This window comes from Mobula hypostoma, chromosome 16, assembly GCF_963921235.1.
Source record: "Mobula hypostoma chromosome 16, sMobHyp1.1, whole genome shotgun sequence".
NCBI classification, from domain to species: Eukaryota; Metazoa; Chordata; class Chondrichthyes; order Myliobatiformes; family Myliobatidae; genus Mobula; species Mobula hypostoma.
The window spans coordinates 67,088,865-67,109,980 of NC_086112.1; the positions used below are offsets into that span (position 1 = coordinate 67,088,865).

General features: G+C 43.1%; 1 protein-coding gene across 7 annotated transcripts in view; it reads right to left on the reverse strand.

The window, feature by feature from the left end:
* LOC134357460 (mitochondrial nicotinamide adenine dinucleotide transporter SLC25A51-like) overlaps nt 1-14,525 on the reverse strand; it is a 45,274-nt gene extending 30,749 nt beyond the window's left edge. For 2 of the 7 annotated variants that reach the window (XR_010020631.1, XM_063069061.1), the window contains exons 1-2: nt 14,237-14,465; nt 3,369-3,467 (exon numbers count right to left, since the gene is read on the reverse strand). The gene's annotated coding sequence lies outside the window, so the exon portion shown is untranslated. The other 5 variants (XM_063069062.1, XM_063069066.1, XM_063069068.1 and 2 more) reach the window with 5 other exon arrangements.
* Nucleotides 14,526-21,116: the final 6,591 nt, after the last annotated feature.

Below are 21,116 nucleotides of genomic sequence, written 5' to 3' on the forward strand. Positions count from 1 at the left end.
CACAACAGTGCCAAGCTCAGTGCCAGAGACCCAGTCACCGTGGGCGTCCACTGTCAGGTCATCCCCCTCAACAGCATCCAGAACAAGATATTTGTTGCTGAGGGGGACAGCCACATGTGTGCTCTCCACTATCTGGGCATTTCCCCTCCCTCTCTTGACAGTGACCCAGTTATCTGACCCCTGTACCTAGGGATGACTACCTCCCTGTAGCTCCTGTCTATCACCTCTTCACTTTCCCTAATAAGCAGTAGGTCATCAAGCTGCAGCTCCGGATCCCTAACACGGTCTCTGAGGAGTTACATCTAGGTGCACCTGGCGCAGATGTGGCCATTAAGGGCACCAAGAGGCAATATCGAGCCATGTTGGAAGCCCAGGCTAACCAAAGGGATACCAGTAGACTATGGCAGGGTCTAAATGAGATCACTGGGGCGCAAAGAAAAGGCTGGGAATATCAACAACTGTGGCGCTTCTCTTCCTGACGAACTTAACATATTCTACGCAAGATTCGAACAGAAGAGAAGCGTCCCACTCCCTCCGGATGAACCAGACCTGGTGGCATCAAGATTCATCGTCACCAAGGAGGACGTTAGAAGGGCCTTCCTGAAGAAGGCGACGGGCCCAGATGGCGTCCCAGCACGGGTTCTCTGGGCCTGTGCAAGCGAGCTAGCTGGAGTGTTTGCTGACATCCTCAAATGCTCCTTGCTTCAGTCTAAGTTCCCCTTGTGTTTTAAGAAGGCAACGATAATCCCAGTGCTGAAGAAGAACAAGGTGGCATGCCTGAATGACTATCGAACTGTGGCTCTGACATCAATTGCTATGAAGTGCTTCCAGAGATTGGTTTTGGCACTCATCAACCACAGCCTACCAGTCAACCTCGACGCTTTGCAATTCGCCTACCGGAGCAACAGGTCAACAGCAGATGCCATCTCTCTGGCCCTACATTCCTCCTTAGAACACCTGGAGAATAAAGACGCATACGTAAGGCTCCTTTTCATTGACTACAACTCTGCCTTTAATACCATCGTTCCAAATAAACTGATTCCTAAGCTCCGGAACCTGGGCCTCAGCACTCAGTTCTGCAGCTGGATCTTCAACTTCCTCACAGACAGGACCCAGGCTGTAAAAATAGGGGACAAGCTCTCCTCTACAATCACTCTGAGCACCACAAGGCTGTGTACTCAGCCCCCTGCTGTACTCACTGTACACCCATGATTGCGTAGCCAAGTTTCCATCAAACTCAATATATAAGTTTGCTGATGACACAACAATTGTAGGCCATATCTCGGGTAATGATGAGTTTGAGTACAGAGAGGAAATTAAGAACCTGGTGACATGGTGCGAAGACAATAACCTATCCCTTAACATCAGCAAGACGAAGGAATTGGTTGTTGACTTCAGAAGGAGTAGCGGACCGCATGACCCAATTTACATCGGTGGTGCGCAAGTGGAACAGGTCAAAAGCTTTAAGTTCCTCAGGGTCAATATCACAAATGACCTGACTTGGTCCAACCAAGCAGAGTTCACTGCCAAGAAGGCCCACCACTGCCTTTACTTCCTGAGAAAACTAAAGAAATTTGGCCTGTCCCCTAAAAAACCTCACTAATTTTTATAGATGCACCGTAGAAAGCATTCTTCTAGGGTGCATCACAACCTGGTATGGAAGTTGTCCTGTCCAAGACCGAAAGAAGCTGCAGAAGATCGTGAACACGGCGAAGCACATCACACAAATCAATCTTCCGTCCGTGGACTCACTTTACACCACACACTGTCAGAGCAGTGCTGCCAGGATAATTAAGGACACCACCCACACAGCCAACACACTTTTCGTCCCTCTTCCTTCTTCCCTCTGGGAGAAGGTTCAGGAGCTTGAAGACTCGTACAGCCAGATTTGGGAACAGCTTCTTTCCAACTGTGATAAGACTGCTGAACGGATCCTGACCCAGATCTGGGCCGTACCCTGCAAATATCTGGACCTGCCTCTCGGTTTTTTTGCACTACCTTACTTCCCATTTTTCTATTTTCTATTTATGATTTATAATTTAAATTTTTAATATTTACTAATTTTAACTATTTTTAATATATTTAATATTTGTAATCCAGGGAGTGTGAAGCGCAGAATCAAATATCGCTGTGATGATTGTACGTTGTAGTACCAATTGTTTGATGACAATAAAGTATAAAGTAAAGAAATTTGGGCATTTGCCAGATATCAGGCACTGCCCTTTAATAGTTTACAGCACTGATCCAGATAAAAGGAAAAAGTATGAACAGTAATCAAAATCATTTGGACTGGTATTGAGAGTACAAGGCCATATATCAAGAAGCAGATGGAAAGCCTGTACACAGGGCCAAAGCTGTGCCCCCTCCTGCCACGTCTGTGCTCTCCACATTGGCCTCATTAGCCACCTCAGAACCCACTAAAGGAGAATCAGCCTCGATCCTGAGAAGAAAGAGAAGTTTCAAACTGGCAGAAGATGTTAAGTGTCCAAAAAGGAGGTATCCTGGGCTCATTGCTGCAAACAATCTAGACCAAAGTACAACTTCAAAAGACGCTGACATAAAACTTTATGAGGTAGAGATAAAAACCAAGGGAATAAAATAACAGCTTTGCAGAGCTAGCAACAAGTAGAACATTAATTTCAACACAGGAGAATGCTTGTGTACTTTGGTCAAGAATAGATGGTAAATACTCCTTGGGAAATAATATTCAAGTGAGGAAAGGAGCAGAATGATTGGGGCTTTCATACAAAAACACACATTGATGATGAAGTTTACATTGCAAAGAAACTAATCAATACAGAGTTAAACAAAAACTTGGTAGCTAGAGAGGTGGTGCATTTTTAGGGAAGGAATTCTGAAGCTTTGTACCAGCGCAGCACAACTGCTGATGGCAGAGCAATGAAAGTTAGAAAACTGAGACCAAAACTGCAGGAACAAAGGGATGATTCTAGCACTCAATTCCAACAAACATAATACCCCCAAAAAAACACAAACACAGAATTTTATAGAGAGGAACCCACTGATCTTGTGATAAGCTTCCCTGAATAGCTGAGAAAGAAACCTCACATACTTCATATAACTATTTAAACATTAACTTCATTTATAAGATACTGTGGCTGCTGCCTCAGATAGAACTCCAGTGAAAGTGCAGTTTTAGTGTGGCAGCTAAATAAATGGCTAACACTGATGATCGAGAGCTGGTCATGACGTTAACTTAAAAGTTAACTATCCTTCACAGAGCACTGGCCAATGATCACAACCAACAAATCTAATCACACTTTATAACATTAAATTTTCAAGTGTCTCGGTAGTGTTCAAAAGACTGTAGCTCAAGGGCAGATCATCCACCCCAGATGCAAGTACCTTACCTGACAGATTTTCAGACTGGCTCTGGTGAAATAATCAATTCCTGTCCATTAATAATCAAAACAGAAAATGCTGCAAACACTCAGCAGGTCAGACAACATCTGTGGAAAGAGAAATGGTTAACATTTCAGGTAATAAACTTGCATCAGGAATCAGGAACTGCAAGCAAAAAGGGGAAAGGAATGGTACTCGAAGTTTGGTGTGACAACTATCATGACCCAGCTAAGTGGACCACACACTCGGGGAGCAGGATAGTTTAATGACAATGGAGTGTGCTGAATCTCACAGGGTATTGGAGACAATGTTACCCCACTGATTTCCTAATTCCAGAAAGTTTCAAAAGTATCGCTGCCAAAATGTATATGTTCGGGAGCTGGACTTCCTATTAATAACATGAATTCAGCCCATAATAAAACTTAAATCAAAAACAGTGCTAAGTTTCTCAAAGTCAATTAATTATTTTATTCCACAAATCTGCTGATTTTCCTACCTTTCAGAATTAAATATGTAGCACAGAATGTGATCAGTTTTTGCAGTTAACCAAGAAATAAGACAAGTTAGGGAAGTGTTTAACTGGAGTAAGGGGAAATATGAAGCTATCAGGCAAGAGCTTGGAAGCATGAACTGGGAACAGATGCTCTCAAGGAAATGTACAGAAGAAATGTGGCAAATGTTTAGGGGATATTTGCGTGGAGTTCTGCATAGGTACGTTCCAATGAGATGGAAAGAATGGTAGGATACAGGAACCATAACGTACAAAGGTTGTTGTAAATCTAGTCAAGAAGAGCTTACAAAAAATTCAAAAAGCTAAGTAATGATAGAGATCTAGAAGTTTATAAGGCTAGCAGAAAAGAGCTTAAGAAAGAAATTAGGAGAACCAGAAGGGGCCATGAGAAGGCCTTGGCGGACAGGATTAAGGAAGAGGGCCAGTGAATCTTACTTCAGTGGTCGGTATGTGGATAGAAAAGATCCTGAGAGTCAGGATTTATGAACATTTGGAGGGGCATAATATGATTAGGAATAGTCAGCATAGATTTGTGAAAAGCAGATCGTACTTTACAAGCCTGATTGATTTTTTTGAGGATGTGACTAAACACATTGATGAAGGTAGAGCAGTAGATGTAGTGTATATGGATTTCAGCAAGGACTTTGACAAGATACCTCATGCAAGGCTTATTGAGAAAGTAAGGAGGCATGGGATCCAAGGGGACATTGCTTTGTGGATCCAGAACTGGCTAGCCCACAGAAGACAAAGAGTGGTTGTAGACGGGTCATATTCTGCATGGAGGTTGGTGACCAGTGGTGTGCCTCAGGGATCTGTTCTGGGACTCCTTCGCTTCGTGATTTTTATTAAATGACCTGGATGAGGAAGTGGAGGGATGGGTTAGTAAATTTGCTGATGACACAAAGGTTGGAGGTGTTGTGGATAGTGTGGAGGGCTGTCAGAGGTTACAGCGGGACATTGATAGGATGCAAAAACAGACTGGGAAGTGGCAGATGGAGTTTAATCCACAGAAGTGTGAGGTGGTTCATTTTGGTAGGTCAAATATGATGACAGAATATCGTATTAATGGTAAGACTCTTGGCAGTGTGGAGGATCAGAGGGATCTTGGGGCCGAGTCCATAGGACACTCAAAGATGCTGTGCAGTTTGACTCTGTGGTTAAGAAAGTATATGGTGTATTGGCCTTCATCAATTGTGGGATTGAGTTTAGGAGCTGAGAGGTAATGTTGCAGCTATATAGGACCCTGGTCAGACCCCACTTGGAGTACTGTGCTCAGTTCTGGTCGCCTCACTACAGGAAGGATGTGGAACCCATAGAAAGGATACAGAGGAGATTTACAAGGATGTTGCCTGGATTGGGGAGCATGCCTTATGAGAATAGGTCGAGTGAACTCAGCCTTCTTACCTTGGTGTTACATACCTCAAGGAGATCTGTGATTTTTTTTTGTGAGAATGATGTAATGGTCTTTTGGAGGTCACCTGATGTAATTTTCCCCCCGATGTGAGGTCACACGATGACATGTGCACCACGGGTATATAAGGGAAGACCTCAGGTGACACAGTTAGTGTTTAGTTTTTAGTTTTCCAGCTAGAACGTTACTGTGTCTCCGTTTCTGTTGCGTATTTGTTTTTATGACGCAGTTTCATTTTTAAAACGGTTGTTACGTTCTGTTGCAAGGTACAATAGTGCTGGACTGGAAATTTTTGCTAGATGTGTTGACGTACCTTATTCCAGCAGTAGTACGGGAAAGTGAAGACTTTATCAAAGTACAGGACCCGACGGATTGAGAGGAGTCGGTATCGTTCGGCAGTTTAACAAAGGATCGACCTTATTGAGTCTTCATTGAAGGAGTAGTGACCTGCATTGAAGATAACTCTTGCCAAAAGAGAAAAGAGTTCATGCAAGGTGCTCTCTAGAATTTAAGGTCAGTTGTTTTAAGCTGTTAATTTCCTGCATTGTGAATCCTTTGGACAGAACCAGCAGGAAAGTTGCGTCTATGAAGAAATCCTTCTCCAGAGAAGTCTCTCCCAATTGAACGTATAAATCTGTTGGACTTTCGAATTTACCATTTTAAGAACTACATCTGACTTTACCGCTTTAAGAACTGTTTTCACATTTAACGCTTTAAGAACCAGCACCGAGTGGCGATTTGTTGAACAGCTGCATAGCGATTAACTTCCGGTTAAGGTTTTCGTTTTTTTTAATTGTTTATCCGTGTTTAATAAATGTTTGGTTGTTTTTATATAACCTGTCTCGATTGATATTCATTGTTGCTGGTCACGTAACACCTTCGAGTGTCGGAGAATGAGAGGTGACCTGATAGACATGTATAAGATAAGGTGTAAAGGTATTGCTCGTGTGGATAGTCAGCGGCTTTTTCCCAGGGCTGAAATGACTAGCACGAGGGCACAGTTGGAAGTACATACAGAGGAAATGTCAGGGGTAAGTTGTTGTTGTTTTTTTTTTAAATACACAGTGAGTGGTAAGTGCGTGGAATGGGCTACTGGTGACGGTGGTGGAAGTGGATACAATAGGGTCTTTTAAGAGACTTCTGGACAGGTATATGGAGCTCAGAAAAATAGAGGGTTATGGGTAACTCTAGGTAATTTCTCAGTTAAGGACATGCTCGGCACAGCATTGTGGGCCGAAGGGCCTGTATTGTGCTGTAGGTTTTCTATGCTTCTATGTTCTAAGACTATCATTGAAGTAGAAATAGTTTTTAAAAAAAAAGTGAAACAAGTTGCATTCAAGCTGCCATCGTTTCCCAAAATAATAAGCATTGTCGCACCTTCTTTCCAAACTTGTACGTTTAACTTCTCAGCTTTTGCGCATTCTTTCCTCTAATTTCCAGCATGACCCAGAAAAGTTAGCATTAAGTAACACGAGCTTTATAGAGCAGACTCAATGGGCCAAATGGCCTACTTCTGCTCCTGTATCCTATGGTCTTTTGCAAACAACCTACTGAGAAAAACTTTATTATTTCTTGGCAATTTATTTTCATGACAAGAAATCTCAGCAGAAGACAGGGAACTTATTTGAAGGCAATTTGAATGTAATTTCTCAGCTGGTAATTTACAGAAATTGGTGAAAAAAATTACAAAAGCATTGTGAAACAGATGCACGTCATAGTCTCAGTCAATATCTCTACTTATGACAGGTACATGAGATGTTCCAGGCAGAATATTCACATGCACCAGGAACACCACTGAAATAATAAAAGGCCATTAACCATCTTGCAACATTAACAATTCTCCCTCTGCAGATGCCAGATCCCAGGCATGTTTGAATATTTCCAGCACATTTTCCATGTATTCACACGTTTGGAATTATTTTCAAAACTTTTAAATCTATACTGGATTTAAAATGCAAAAGCCACTGTAGCTAAAATGCCCTAGCAGCTGCTCTACACTAAATGTAATTCAGCAAACAATGTCAACCAACAATATGCATTTAGGGTGCACCTCTAATATTTCAGCAGGCACAATAGTGCAGTGGTTCACACGCTTTACAGTACAGGTGATCTGGTACGATTCCCACCACTGCCTGTAAGGAGTTTGTAGGCTCTCGCCACGACCACACAGATTCCCTCCCACCGTCCAGATGTATCAGTTGGTAAGTTTCTTCGGTCATCGTAAACTGTCCCGTGATTAGGCTAGGGGTAAATTGGGGGATTGCTGGGCGGTGTGGCTCAAAGGGCCGGAAGGGCCTATTCCTCACTGTATCTCAACAGTAGGCATCTTAGCGGAGGAAAGAAGCGGGGCAGAGCTTTCGGGAGGTAGAGTTCAGAAATTGGGATCCAGCTACTGAAAGTATGGCTGCAACGGCGAAATCAGGTTAAAATGGAGATGCCCATCACAAGAACATATTCCTCGGAGGGTCATGTATATGGAAAGGATTAAACAAATTGAGTATTAAGAATCTGAAAACCACACTGCAAACTTTAAACCTGAGATACTGTACTGCCAACTAAAATCTAATGCAATGCAACAAGCACAGGTGCAATGGAAGAATGTAAGGCACAGAGTTTTAAACTTCTGTTAATGGACAGTGGAGTTAGGAGGACAAACACAACAATGAGGGTTATAGCATGAATACCTTCAGACAGAATTAGAGACAGACCATAGACAGAGATCAAACTACAGCCAACCCATGTTACAGCCATTCGGGTAACAGAAATCACCCTTACCAATTTCACAAATCACTACTCAAAACCGTAAGCTATGGAATAAAATTTGCTCTCACAGAATTTGTGCAGAAAAATGTAAATAAACAAACAATTTTTTTCGGCTCATGTTTTTTGACACATGCCCAGATGACATGGATTCTTATTACAGAAAATCATAAGAACTATTTTCCAACTATGCAGTGCCCCCCCCCCCACATATGAGAATACAGGGGCCAGTATTAGATGGTCTTGATTGTGGAGTATTGCCATGGAACCTCACCACCGTGGCAGGAGGAATGATGGTATGACAGGACTTTTTAATTTTTAAAAAATTTTATAGAACTACAGCGCAGAAAAGGCCCTTCTGGCCCGATTTAACCCTAGCCTAATCATGGGACAATTTTCAATGACCAACTGGTAGTCTCTGGACTGAGGGAAACGGGGGCACCGAGAGGAAACTCAGGCGACCACAGGACAAACGTACAAACTGCTTACAGTCAGTGGCGGGAATTGTACCCGTGTTGCTGGTACTGTGAAGCTTTGAGCTAACCACTACACTATCATGCTGCTTCACACTGAATTGATGGCAACAGCTTCCTTTTTCAGTATTTAGTTGGAATAAATTTATGTGCATGCACTAGTGAATGTCAGATTCCTATAACAAGCTTTCCTTGGCAAGTTGAAAAGCATTCTGTGTTTATTTACATTGTCTCCAATTCTACCTCAGAGCATTCATGCTGTAAGCCTTTGTTAACCTGATACCTAAATATTCCTGTTTCGTTTGTTTGGCCTGACTCCACAGCTGTTTAACGCTCTGTACCTGCAACAAGTCAGAAGATTAAAATGAGATATTATGACCATATGTTGGATTTTTTTGCATTTTTAGAAGTCTGAGTTTAATGGGACATTGGAGGAAGTTAGTAATATATTTGTTCGGGATGGTAGGAAAGTAGGAGGACATGCTACTTCAGGTGACCCACTGACAACTAGATACTACAGATTACATGTGACTACAATCCCACCAGCATCATCCATCAAGGGACAAGATGTGACACAATGGAAGAACCTTTCACATCAAAGGCTACAAACTTGTTAAGATGAGAAAGTAATGCTTACTGTGGATACATAAAATGCTCCATTTGTAACTTCTTTGGAAACCTAATGGAATCTAAACATTGAAAAATATACGCAGATTTGGGAGACAATAAATTTGAAAAGGAAAGGAAGATCAGAGACGAAGCAGAAGTTTCTGTGGACAGAACAACTAATTTCGGATATTTGAAAAGGCATGTCATCATACTTCATGGAATCATGGACTGACATCAGAACCGCAAAAGAAGATCCAGGCAGTAGATATGAGATGCTTCAGAAGGTTCCTTAGCATCTCCTGTACTGACCATGTCTCAAAGGATGAAGTATGAAGAACCATCACCCAGCACGACACACTATGAAGATCTACTGCTCACAGTAAAGAAGAGGAAACTGAGATGGTATGGCCAGGGTGCAGAGGAGATTTACAAGGATGTTGCCTGGACTGGGGAGCATGCCTTATGAGAATAGGTTGAGTGAACTCAGCCTTTTCTCCTTGGAGCGACGGAGGATGAGAGGTGACCTGATAGAAGTGTATATGATGATGAGAGGCATCGATCGCTTGGATAGTCAGAGGCTTTTTCCCCAGGGCTGAAATGGCTAACACGAGAGGGTACAGTTTTAAGGTGCTTGGGAGTAGGTGCAGAGGAGATGCCAGGGTAAGTTGTTTGTTCATTTGTGGGGTTTTTTTAAAAACGCAGAGAGTGGCGAGTGCGTGGAATGGGCTGCCGGCGGTAGCCGTGGAGGCAGAAATGATAAGGTTTTTTTTTTAAAAAGAGACTCCTGGATAGGTACACGGAGTTTAGGAAAATAGAGGGCTATGGGTAAGCCTAGGTAGTTCTAAGGTACGGACATGTTCGGCACAGCTTTTTGGGCTAAAGAGCTTGTATTGTGCTGTAGGTTTTCTATGTTTCTACATAACAAGATCAAGTGGACTCTCAAAGATCATTCTTCAGGGAACGGTGCAGGGGAAAAGAAAAAGGGGCAGACAGAGGAAGAAATGGATAGACAACATCAGAGTGAACTGGAGAGAGCTTTGCCACAACACAGACACTCGCCCACAACCCACCAGGATCTTGGGGGCGCTGCACAGATGGGATCCGTAACTGTAATGCCATCATATATGAGGGAAATTTACCGACTTAAACGAAACATTTCTTGTCAAATTAACAAATAGCTGTCAGAACCTAACCATGGACTAGCATTTTATGGTGAGTAATATATGGAAAATATCAAGTTTGGCTCTGAAAACCTGACGCACTGTTCGTGAAAACAAAGAGATTAAAAGATACAATAGACCAAACTAGTTCCCCTCCATCACTACCCACCTCCATCTGGCAGAACTGGCATCACCCTCAACAATTTCCCTTTAGTTTCTTCTCACTTCTTCTACACCCAAGGTGTAGCCATAGGAAGCCACGGTCTCAGCTGTACCTATCTTTTCGCCTGCAAAGTCGAACAGTCCACCTGCTGGGGGTGTGGCCCAACCCTTTCTGCACTACATTCACTACTTCCACACCCATGTTGAACTCAACTTTGCCTGCAACTACCACCCTGCCCTCAAATTTATTTGATCTGAGACATTTCTCCTTCCTTTCTTGATCTTTCTGTCACTATCTCTGGAGATAGACTGTCTACTAGTATAAACCTTCGGACTATACCTCTTTCCACCTTGTCACTTACAAAGATGCTATTCACTTTTCTCAGTTCCTCCATCTCTGCTACATCTGGTCTCAAGAAGAAGGTTTCTATTCCAGAACATCCGAGACACCCTCCTTCTTCAAAGTTTCCCTTCCTCTACCAGTGATGTTGTCCTGACCCATATGCCCTCCATTTCCTGGACATTTTCCCTCACTCCATCTGCCTGTCACAATAGGAATAGAGTTCATCTTGTCCTTACCTATCACCCCACGAGACTCTGCATCAAATACATCATTCTCTGTAACTTCCGCCATCTTCAACAGGACCCTACCACTAAACACGTCTTTCCCTCAGCCCCACTCTCTGCTTTCCACAGGGATCACTCTCTACACAACAGCCTTGTCTACTCATCCTTTCACACCTGGCATTTACCTTTGCAAGTGGGACAAGTGCTACACCTGCCCCAGCACCTCCATTCACCTCACTCACCACCAGTCAGGGCCCAAAGCAGTCCTTCCAGGTGAAGTGTTAGGATGGTGTACTGTATCTGGTGTTCCCAGTGTGGCCTCCTCTACATCAGTGAAACCCAATGTAGATGGGGGGGACCGCTTTATCAAGCACCTTCACTCAATCTGCCACAAAAGGTGAGCTTTCTCATTTTAATTCCACCCGACATGTTGGTTCATGACCTTCCTCCACTGCCACCATGAGGCCACTCATGGGTTGGAGGAGCAACAGCTTATATTCCAAATGGGTAGCCTCCAAATGCACAACATGAACATCAATTTCGCTAAACTCCAGTACTCCCTCACCTATTCCCTTTCTCTCCTTTTCCATTCCAATTCCACCCTTAACCTTTCTCTTCTCCTTGACAGCCTATCACCTCCCTCTGGTGCCATTCCTTCCCTTCCTCCCTTGGTCCACACTCCTCTCCTGTCAGATTCCACCTTCTTCAGCCCTTTACTACATCATCTCCCAGCTTCCCACTTCATCCTCCCCTGCCCCTCACCTGGCTTCACCTATTGTTTGCCAGCTTATTCTCCTTTTCCTTCTCCAACCTCCGTATTCTGGCTTCCACCCCCCCTTCCTTTACAGTCCTGATGAAAGGTCTTGGCCTGAAACATCAACTGTTTATTCCCCTCCATAGATGCTACCTGATCTGCTGTGATCCTCCAGTATTCTCTTTGCATTGCTCTGGATTTCCAGCATCTGTAGAATCTCATGTTTAAGACTGAAAAATATCTCAGCATCATCAGGACTCAGTAAATGATGCAAGAAATTCTGCACGATGAGAAAAAGGTTGAGTACACTCACTGCAGTTCTGAAGATTCTACAGTGGCCATGTGGGACCTCCAAATTCTGCCAAAGGTGGGGCAAGAGGTACCAGAGAAGCAAGTGGGTGTGAAATTTGGGAGATGGATATGCTCCCAATGAATGAAGATTTTTAATATCATTATGAATGTTCCTTTTCATTTTGAACAGTCATGGGCCAGCTATTCCCTACAAATAATTTTGCACCTTTTCAAGGAGGTTTTGAGAACATCCATAAAGCATTTCCTCTTCAAACAGTACTGTCTTTGGTAATAAAGCTCAGAAGAGTTTATTTTAGGAGTTTGATGGTTAGTCTGAGGTGGACAGAACCCATACTCTATCCATATTACAATGCAGGAAGCAGTTCACTGGGAGAAATGGTTGGGACATTATGTTGCTACTGCAATTGGATTCATCTTCATTCTTGTAGATGGGTTACAGTTATTGCACCCAAAGCAATTCCCATGTGAGAAACAAGTGTGTAACTGAAGGGGGAGGGTGAATTAGGAAAAGGAAACCTGAAAGGAGGAATTTCTTTCTGACCTTACACAAAAAAAACTGGCCTGCATCCTGAGAGGGAAATAAATTGATCTTGGGAGGCACAAACAGAGGTCAAAAATAACAATCTGGCAAGTTGTAACTGTTAATGACAGAAGGGAAAGCTAACTCCAGGAGTTCTCCATCTGCCAAAAGAAATGATTGAAGTGGTACCTATCAATGAAGCCCTCCATCTGTCAATAAAAAAAGCACTTTTCAGATACAGTTTCACAAGTAATCTAACAAACCTAACAAATAAATTCACTTGTCTGTTTGCTCTGATCCATCCAAACTAGCAACTATGAAGAGCATATTGACTAGAAAGGATCAGGACTGATTTGAGGCAAAACCACAAATGTAAAGCATTCTTAGACTATTAACTCAATCTTTATAAGCACCTGAAGACTATGACCTAAAATGATAAGGGGAAAGGAGGTTCAACAGCTCACTTATAACCATAACACACATTGCTGGGCAGTGAAAAGGCAATTTACAGCCAAAACACTCAGCACCCCACTGGCCCTGACGGGAAGTTGGAAAATGATATATGACCAAGATATTGGAACGAACTGCACCTCAGTTGAGAACATTCACAAATACATATTCACTGAACGCCATTCCACCATCATCTTCTTAGGATCTGTACAAGAGTAATAAAATAATTCTAAACTATTCCCACCAGTCAATTAACACACATCAAAGTTGCTGGTAAATGCAGCAGGCCAGGCAGCATGTCTAGGAAGAGGTACAGTCGACATTTCACGGTTCAGGGTCTCGGCCTGAAACGTCCACTGTACCTCTTCCTACAGATGCTGCCTGGCCTGCTGCGTTCACCAGCAACTTTGATGTGCGTTGCTTGAATTTCCAGCATCTGCAGAATTCCTCATGTTTGCCCACCAGTCAATTCCTTCCTTTTATCAACATAACATTCATATCTATTTTGTGTTCATTTCAAATTGTAATTCCTATATTTCTTTCAATTAAAATTAATCTATATTCCTATAATAATCTTATATTAATTCCAATTACCTCAATACTTCAACATCTATCATTCCCCTTCCCAAAATTATAATGTTTTTCCAACACTTCAGGGCGTCCTATACACATTATGGGAGACCTCTCGACTTCAACAGCACCCTCCGAAAACAAAAGCTGACGACACTCAAGGCCACCAACTCCAGGTCACACAAAATCCTGTATTGTAAATATATCAGTTATCATCTCCACTGGGTTTAAACTGAGGAACCCCAAGAACACAGTATATTCAAGGCGAATTCAGTAGTTCAGCGTCAATGTTTCAAGGGCAACAAAGGGCGAGTAATAAGTGCTACAAATGGACTAAGACGACACAGTGTAACTAGAAAACTGAGCTGTTACCTACACCGACACAAGTTAATAGAGATAGGGCTAAACACTAGGGAGAGTTCATCAGTATTAAAATGGAGCGGCGGAATTTTCCGCAGCTGTGTTGAAGCACGGCCCGGCATTCCCTCCACGTACCACTGGGCAGCCTGGACATTCCCCGGGGAGGGAGTGTCAGACCCGTTCCTCATTCAGAGGCGAAAGCACCGCACCGTCCCCCAAACCGCGCTCTGACAATCGCACCCGGCCTGCTTCAGTACCTGCCTTGCGCCGCTCTCCGCGGCGGAGCAGCCGGGACGGGGAGGCGGCGCTGAAACTTACGGAGAAGGCTCCTCATTCATCAGGCCCCACGGGCAGCTAGGCCTTGCCCTTGGGCATTCATCCAACCACCGGCCCCAGTACTCGAAGCACCCCGCCCCACAAAACCATCGGTAACAAAGGCACGCCTCCCCGCGGCGACTACGCCCCTCAGCCCTGGCCGACTGCCGCTCTTTACCTTCTCCTCCAGCTCCCCGTTACTCGGACCACCCCTCAGACGTCAGCCCGTGACGTCAACGCGCACCCGCCCCTTCGACGTGATGTCAAGACGTAATGGCACGCGGATCCGGGGTGAAATGGGAAATCGGACGCGCTGTATTTCTTCAGTATTTTCACGTTTTCTGCATTGTTATTTATCACACTTAGACAGTTATTTATATTTACAGGATTTAGGAGCGAAAAACCGTTCAGCTCTTGGAAATGTATTTAACGAACCATATGGGAATCAGTTTGTTGGAGATTCCCACTTACCACCACATATTGTAACGTAATGTCGAAATGACTGGATCGTTGGAAATCTAAAGTTATAAACAGAGAAACAGCAATGCCTGGCAGTGCAAGCAGCACTTGTAAAGATTAATGCGCCAGGTCAATTATTATTTATCAGAATTGGAAAACCTTAGGTTTTAAGCAAGCAAGTAGGAGAAGAGAAGGGGGCGACAGGGAATAGGATATCCATTAAGAAATTCAGCATTCAGTCACCGACCCCACGCTGACCTCAAACACCCATTTTATCGTGCAACAGGAAATCGTTTGAGAACACGTGGAATAACCTGCAGCTGCTTTCTAATTAAAAAAAGACAACGCCCACAAATTTCTAGAGGCGCTCAGCAAGTCAGGCAGTATCTACACAGGGAATAACTAGTGAACGTTTCGGGCGGGGGAAGGTTTCTGCCAGAAGCGATAACTGTTTATTGCCTCTCCATAGATACTGCCTCTTCTGCTGAGTTCCACCAGCATTTGTGTGTGTTGCTCAATATTTACGGCATCTGCAGAATCTTTTGTGTTTATCTAAAAAACTGAATTGTTTTATCAGAGATTGTAGAACTTTGCAAGTTATCCTTGGCTGGTTTCACTCTCATGTACCTAATGGAAGTCGGTGATTCTCTTCCAATGACCTTCCTACACGATCACCGTGAATTCACCGCACAATCTATCCTCATCCTGTGGCTATTTGTTACAGACAGATTGCCCGGCTGCAAGTCTGTATTGAGCAGTGGGTTAGCAGAAATTTCATTCAACAAAATATAGGAAAGACTAAAGCTATTGTTTTCAGTACTGCTGTGAATTCCCACCTCTTATCCAAATCTTTCTGTATTGTACTGGGCAATGGTATGTATTTCAGAGATGGGTTTCTGATCACATCTCATTCCACCATAAAGATTACATAACATTCCTGTTTCCAGCTTGTCACAATGCACTGGTAGATGAAGCTTCATCTGTACCTCTGTTACCACCACACTTGTCTATTCCATGCTGGGGGAACTCAGCAGGCCAGGCCGCATCTTTGGAAAAAGAGTAAACAGTCCATGTTTTGGGCTAAGACCCTTCATCAGCACTATTTACTCTTTTCCATAGATGCTGCCTGTCCTGCTGAGTTCCTCCAGCATTTTGGATTTTCAGCATCTGCAGATTTTCTCATGTTTGTCCTTTCCATTGCATGGGAAATGGCAGGTGACAGTTACTAAAACAGAGCAGTGGTATGAGACTTTCTCAAAAACACACATCACATGCTAGCATTCCATGCAAAAAACTTCAAATAAATTGCCAAGCTATATATCTTCTTCCCCATTTAAATAATAAAGTTTTATACCGCAATTTTATATTTTAAGGCTAACAATATTCATGGAAAGCACCATCTCCTATTTGCCCCTCACTCTGTCCTTGCTGCTGAATACAGGCTCCTGGTTAAGGAATGCCTTATTTTTAAAATTATCATCCACTGACAATAAAATACATCCACCTATCATCTCAAAACCATCTCTTACAACTCACACTTTAGATCTTTGAAATCCACAGGCCTAATTATAATTTCTCTACCATACATGGCTTCGTGTACCATAAGAGAAGTGAAATCCAGGGGCGGATAAAGGCTTATTGAAAGGTCCAGAGGGAGTATTATCATGTACCTCGTCTAGCAGAAAAAGGTGTTGCTTGAGTTGACATTTGCTGCTAACTGCATCATCTACACTAGAGTTATCTCTAGATTCAACTATTCTAACACACTCCTAGTTTGCCTCCATTACCCTATTCTCCATAAACTTGCTTCTCCAAAATTGTACTTTACCTCACACTAAGACCTACTCATTCACCATCACTATTCTCACCAATTCAAGCTGCCTTCTGATTTTGCAAAACCTTAAAAAAAACCTTTGCCTTAATTTCCAAATGGCTCCGTGGCCTCACTCCATCCTGTCTCTCTCATCGCCCCCAGCCCCATAAGGCTCCAATATACTTGCACTTTTCCACAGAGAGTAGAAATAGGAGCAGGCATTTGAGCATGCTCCACTATTCAATACGATTAAGGCTGATTCAACACTCCTCTAATATCCTGCCCTTTCATCATAGCCCTTGATTCCCTTACTGAAATATAGCTCACGCCCACAGCTCTTTGTGCCAAGAAATTCCAAAGATCCCCCTTTGCTTAATGGTATTGGTCCATGGCATGAAAGTGTTTGGAAACCCATGCTCCAAAAGATCAAATTCTTCGTCATTGCACCTTTATTCTGAGACCATGCCCTCTGGTTCTGGACTCTCCGATGACAGGAAACATCCTCTCAACATTTAGCCTGCCTAGAATCTCATACATTTCAAAAGGACCACCTTTTGTTCTTCTAAACTCCTTCTTAGGACAACCCCTCTAAACTCTCTGAACCATCTGCAATTTAATATTTTTTTCTCAAAAGAGGGAGACCAAAAGTTATTCTAAGTGTTACTGAAGTGCTTTTAACAGTTACAGTAGGGCTATTTTTATAGCCAACCTTTTTGAAATGAAGACCAACTTTATATTAGCCTTGCTTAACATCTGTTGTATTGTGCCTTAACTCTCTTTGATTCATGCACAAGGACTGTCCTATCCCCTGGTACTGCAGCTTTCTGCAATTTTGCTTCAGTTAAGCAATACTCTGTCTATTTGTTCCACCTTGCAAAGTGAAGAGCTTTGGGACTTTCCTGCTGTAGTCTAATTGTGGTCTTTGTACTATTCAAAGGTGTTTCTTCAGCAACTGAGGCACTCTCGAATTCCTTCCTTCCTCTTTTCCAAGAGACTCCTTAAAACCTACATCTTCAACCAAAGTTTTGATCACCTGCCATAAATTCCCCAATGTGTTTTCATCGGTTTTTGTTTGATAAGATTGCAAAGAAACATCCTGGAATATTTTGTTGCATTAAAGGTTCCAGATAAATGAAGAGGTCCTTCAATTTGTGGACCTGGCAGATCACACCTGCCTTTCATTCCCACCCCCTGGGACAAACTGCAGCGCCAATGAATTTGAAATCACAGTGGAAGTCTGTTTCAATAAAATTTCCAGCCTCTGGACACCACATTCTCAGGTAAAGTGAAACTCATCAGCTTACGAAAGCCTGATGAGGGTCACACTCCACTCAAGCACACAACCCACTCTTGCCTCATCTCTCCCTACCGTGTCAGAGATACTTACAAAAGGGCTTTCAAGCTTCAAAGAACATTTATTATCAAACTGTGTATACTTTATACAACCTTGAGATTCGATTCTTTACAGGCTGACATGAAACAAAGAAACACAATAGAACCCATTAGAAACAAAAGAAGACCATCAAACAGCCAATGTGCAGAAAGACAGAGAGAAAACAAATTGTGCAAACAAAAAGAGCAAGCCAACAGCATTGGGAACTGAAGTTCACAGAGCCGGCCATCACTGCAGCCGATCCAAAAGTCCACTGGTTGCAGGCATCCAGCTCAGAGACGAGCAAACCGCAGAGCAGTGGGCCGAACCGGATCGTCCCTCGCCTCTGACCCTGACACCCTGACCATTTCAATCTGACCCAGCACCTAACGTGTCCAAACCCCAGGTTGTTCCTCCCTCTCTGCCACTTTGATTCAGCCAGTACTCGGCCTTTCCAATATGGCCTGGCTCTTAAATTGATCAAACCTCTGATCCTTCCTCGACTCCGCCGCATCGAATTACCTCCGAGTCCACTCCAGCAACTCCACCCTGGGCATTCTACAACCGTCCTGCCTCCCCGAGACCCCAGCCCGCACCACAAAAATGCTAGGTGGTACAGCGAATTCAGCTCAACTCCAACAAAGAAGCCACAGGCCACTGTTTGCTGCAACCATTTACCAGAAAAAGTGTGAAGAGCAAAGTTGCTTTCTTTGTTTCAATGGGCACCAGCAAGTAGTGGCTGGACGTTTGAATGTGGTGACTACACACTCTGTTTCACAGCACGTACTCAGTTTAGGCAGTGACAGGCAGTCTTAGTAAAAAGATAAACCAGATGGCAGGATGGAGCTGAACTGATTATTTGAAAAGCTCCCCCTGTACAGAATGACTTTGCATATTGAAGAGCTATGGTTTATACAGCGTTCGAGGTGCAATTAATGCACCCAGTATTGTCAAATTGAGGAAGTCCTGCCTCTTTGTAAATCATTGCTGCTTTATTATATAATTGTACTTGTTATTACTAAGTATTCGGTTTACTCTGTGAACTGCATGCAAATGAGGAATTTCATTGCACTTTAGTCTATTTGACAATAAACTAATCTAATCCAATCTAACCGTATCAGTTGTACTTGAATTACAAGGAGGACTTCATGCTGCAAATGACAGTTCAGGGGAATAGAGAGTTTGCAGAAGAGACCAATCAGAATGATTGACGGAATGAAGAAACTGGATTAATAGGACCAGTTAGAAAATTGGTCAAGTTCTTGCTGGAGAAAAGCATGTTAGATGTTGATGTGATATTCTGTTTCTTTTATTTTAAAGGAGGCTGATGGAGATTATGAACAACTCTTTTGCCTTGTCTGGAACAATAGAACCAGTGAATTCAAAACTGATCTTCAGAGAGAATGACCACAATTTTATCCAGTCAGGACAGAAGGGAGCGAGAGAAATTAAGATACATTGGCAGCTCTGCCATGGGAAATCAGAAAATTCCATTTGTATATTTAGAACACAGTCAAACTTGGAATCCACTTGCTTCACAGAGGTGGTAGCTCACATTTGCCTCTTTCAGCATTTCTTATGCACCAGGATAAACTCCAGTACTCATCCAACCCCAGAGGAAATGATCACTGGAGACTCTGGCTGCTGTTTCCTGCTGAACAAGCAGACTATTGGACAAGAAATGGTGCTACCGATTGTTAATGATAGTTTCTTCAGCATCAGAACACTGAACAATGTGTATACAAATTCAAGTCATAGCTCCATAGAGAAATGAGCACGGATACAAGCCCTTCAACATACGGAGTCTGAGCTGACCAACAAGCACCCATTTTCACTCTAATCATATTTAGCCCATCTTACTCTCCCTACATTCCCAACAGCTCCCCCAGATTCTATCACTTATCTACTCACAGGGAGGGGTGTGTGACCAACATTAGACAGAGCTTTCAAAATTCCCAGTCTTTGAGGGACTGAAGTATATTTGTTGTTAGAAGGAAAGCAGTCAACAATGTTCAACAACAAGGGGGCCCATTGTATTACAAGAATGGTACTGGCATGGACAGAGCACTGGCTGATTGACTGGAGGCAAGAAGTAGGAATACAGGGAGCCTTTTCTGATAGGCTTCCAGTGACTAGTGGTGTTCCACAGGGGTTGGTTCTTTTTACGTTGTATGTCAATGATTTGGATAAAAGAATTGATGGTTTTGTGGTCAAGTTTGCAGACAATACAAAGATAGATGGAGGAGCAGGTAGTGTTGACGAAGCAGGGAGGCTACAGAAAGACTTAGACAGATTAGGAGAATGGGCAAGGACTTGTCAGATGGAATACAGTGTTGAGAAGTATGTGCACTTTGGTAGAAGAAATAAAAGAACAGGCTATTTTCTAATGGGAAGAAAATTCAAAAATCCAAGGTGCAAAGGGACTTGGGAGCCTTTGTGCCAGATTCCCTAAAGGTTAATTTGCAGTTTGACTCGGTAGTGAGGAAAGCAAATGCAATGTTCACATTCATATCTTGAGGACTAGAATACAAAAGCAAGGATGCAATGCTGAGGCTTTATAAGGTACTTGGAGTGAGGCCTCACTTGGAGTATTATAAGCAGTTTTGGGCCCCTTATTTTAAGAAAGGCGTGCTGTCGTTGGAGAGGGTTCAGAGGACATTCACGAGAATGAATCCAGGAATGAAAGGCTTATCATATGAGGAGCGACTGATGGCTCTGAGGCTTTACTCGCTGGAATTTAGAAGAATGAGGTGGGGAGAGCTCATTGAAATCTATTGAAAGGCCTAGATAGAGTGGGTGTGGATATGTTTCCTCTGATAGAAGAATCTAGGAGCAGAGGGACATCTATTTAGAAAGGAGATGAGGAGGAATTTCTTTAACCAGAGAGAGGTGAATCCATGGAACTTGTTACCTCAGGTGGCTGTGGAGCCCAAGTCATTGGGTGTACTTAAGGCTGAGGTTGGTGAGCTCTTGATTTGCCAGGTGAAAGGTTACGGGGAGAAGGCAGGAGAATGGGGTTGAGAGGGAAATGAATCAGCCTTGATGAAATAGTAGAGCAGGCTCGATGGGCCAAATGGCCTAATTCTGTTCCTATGTCTTATGGTCTTATTCTGAGCCTGTGCACTCTGCTTCTGGACTTAACCACTACAGGAAACATCCTCTCCACACATCCACTCTA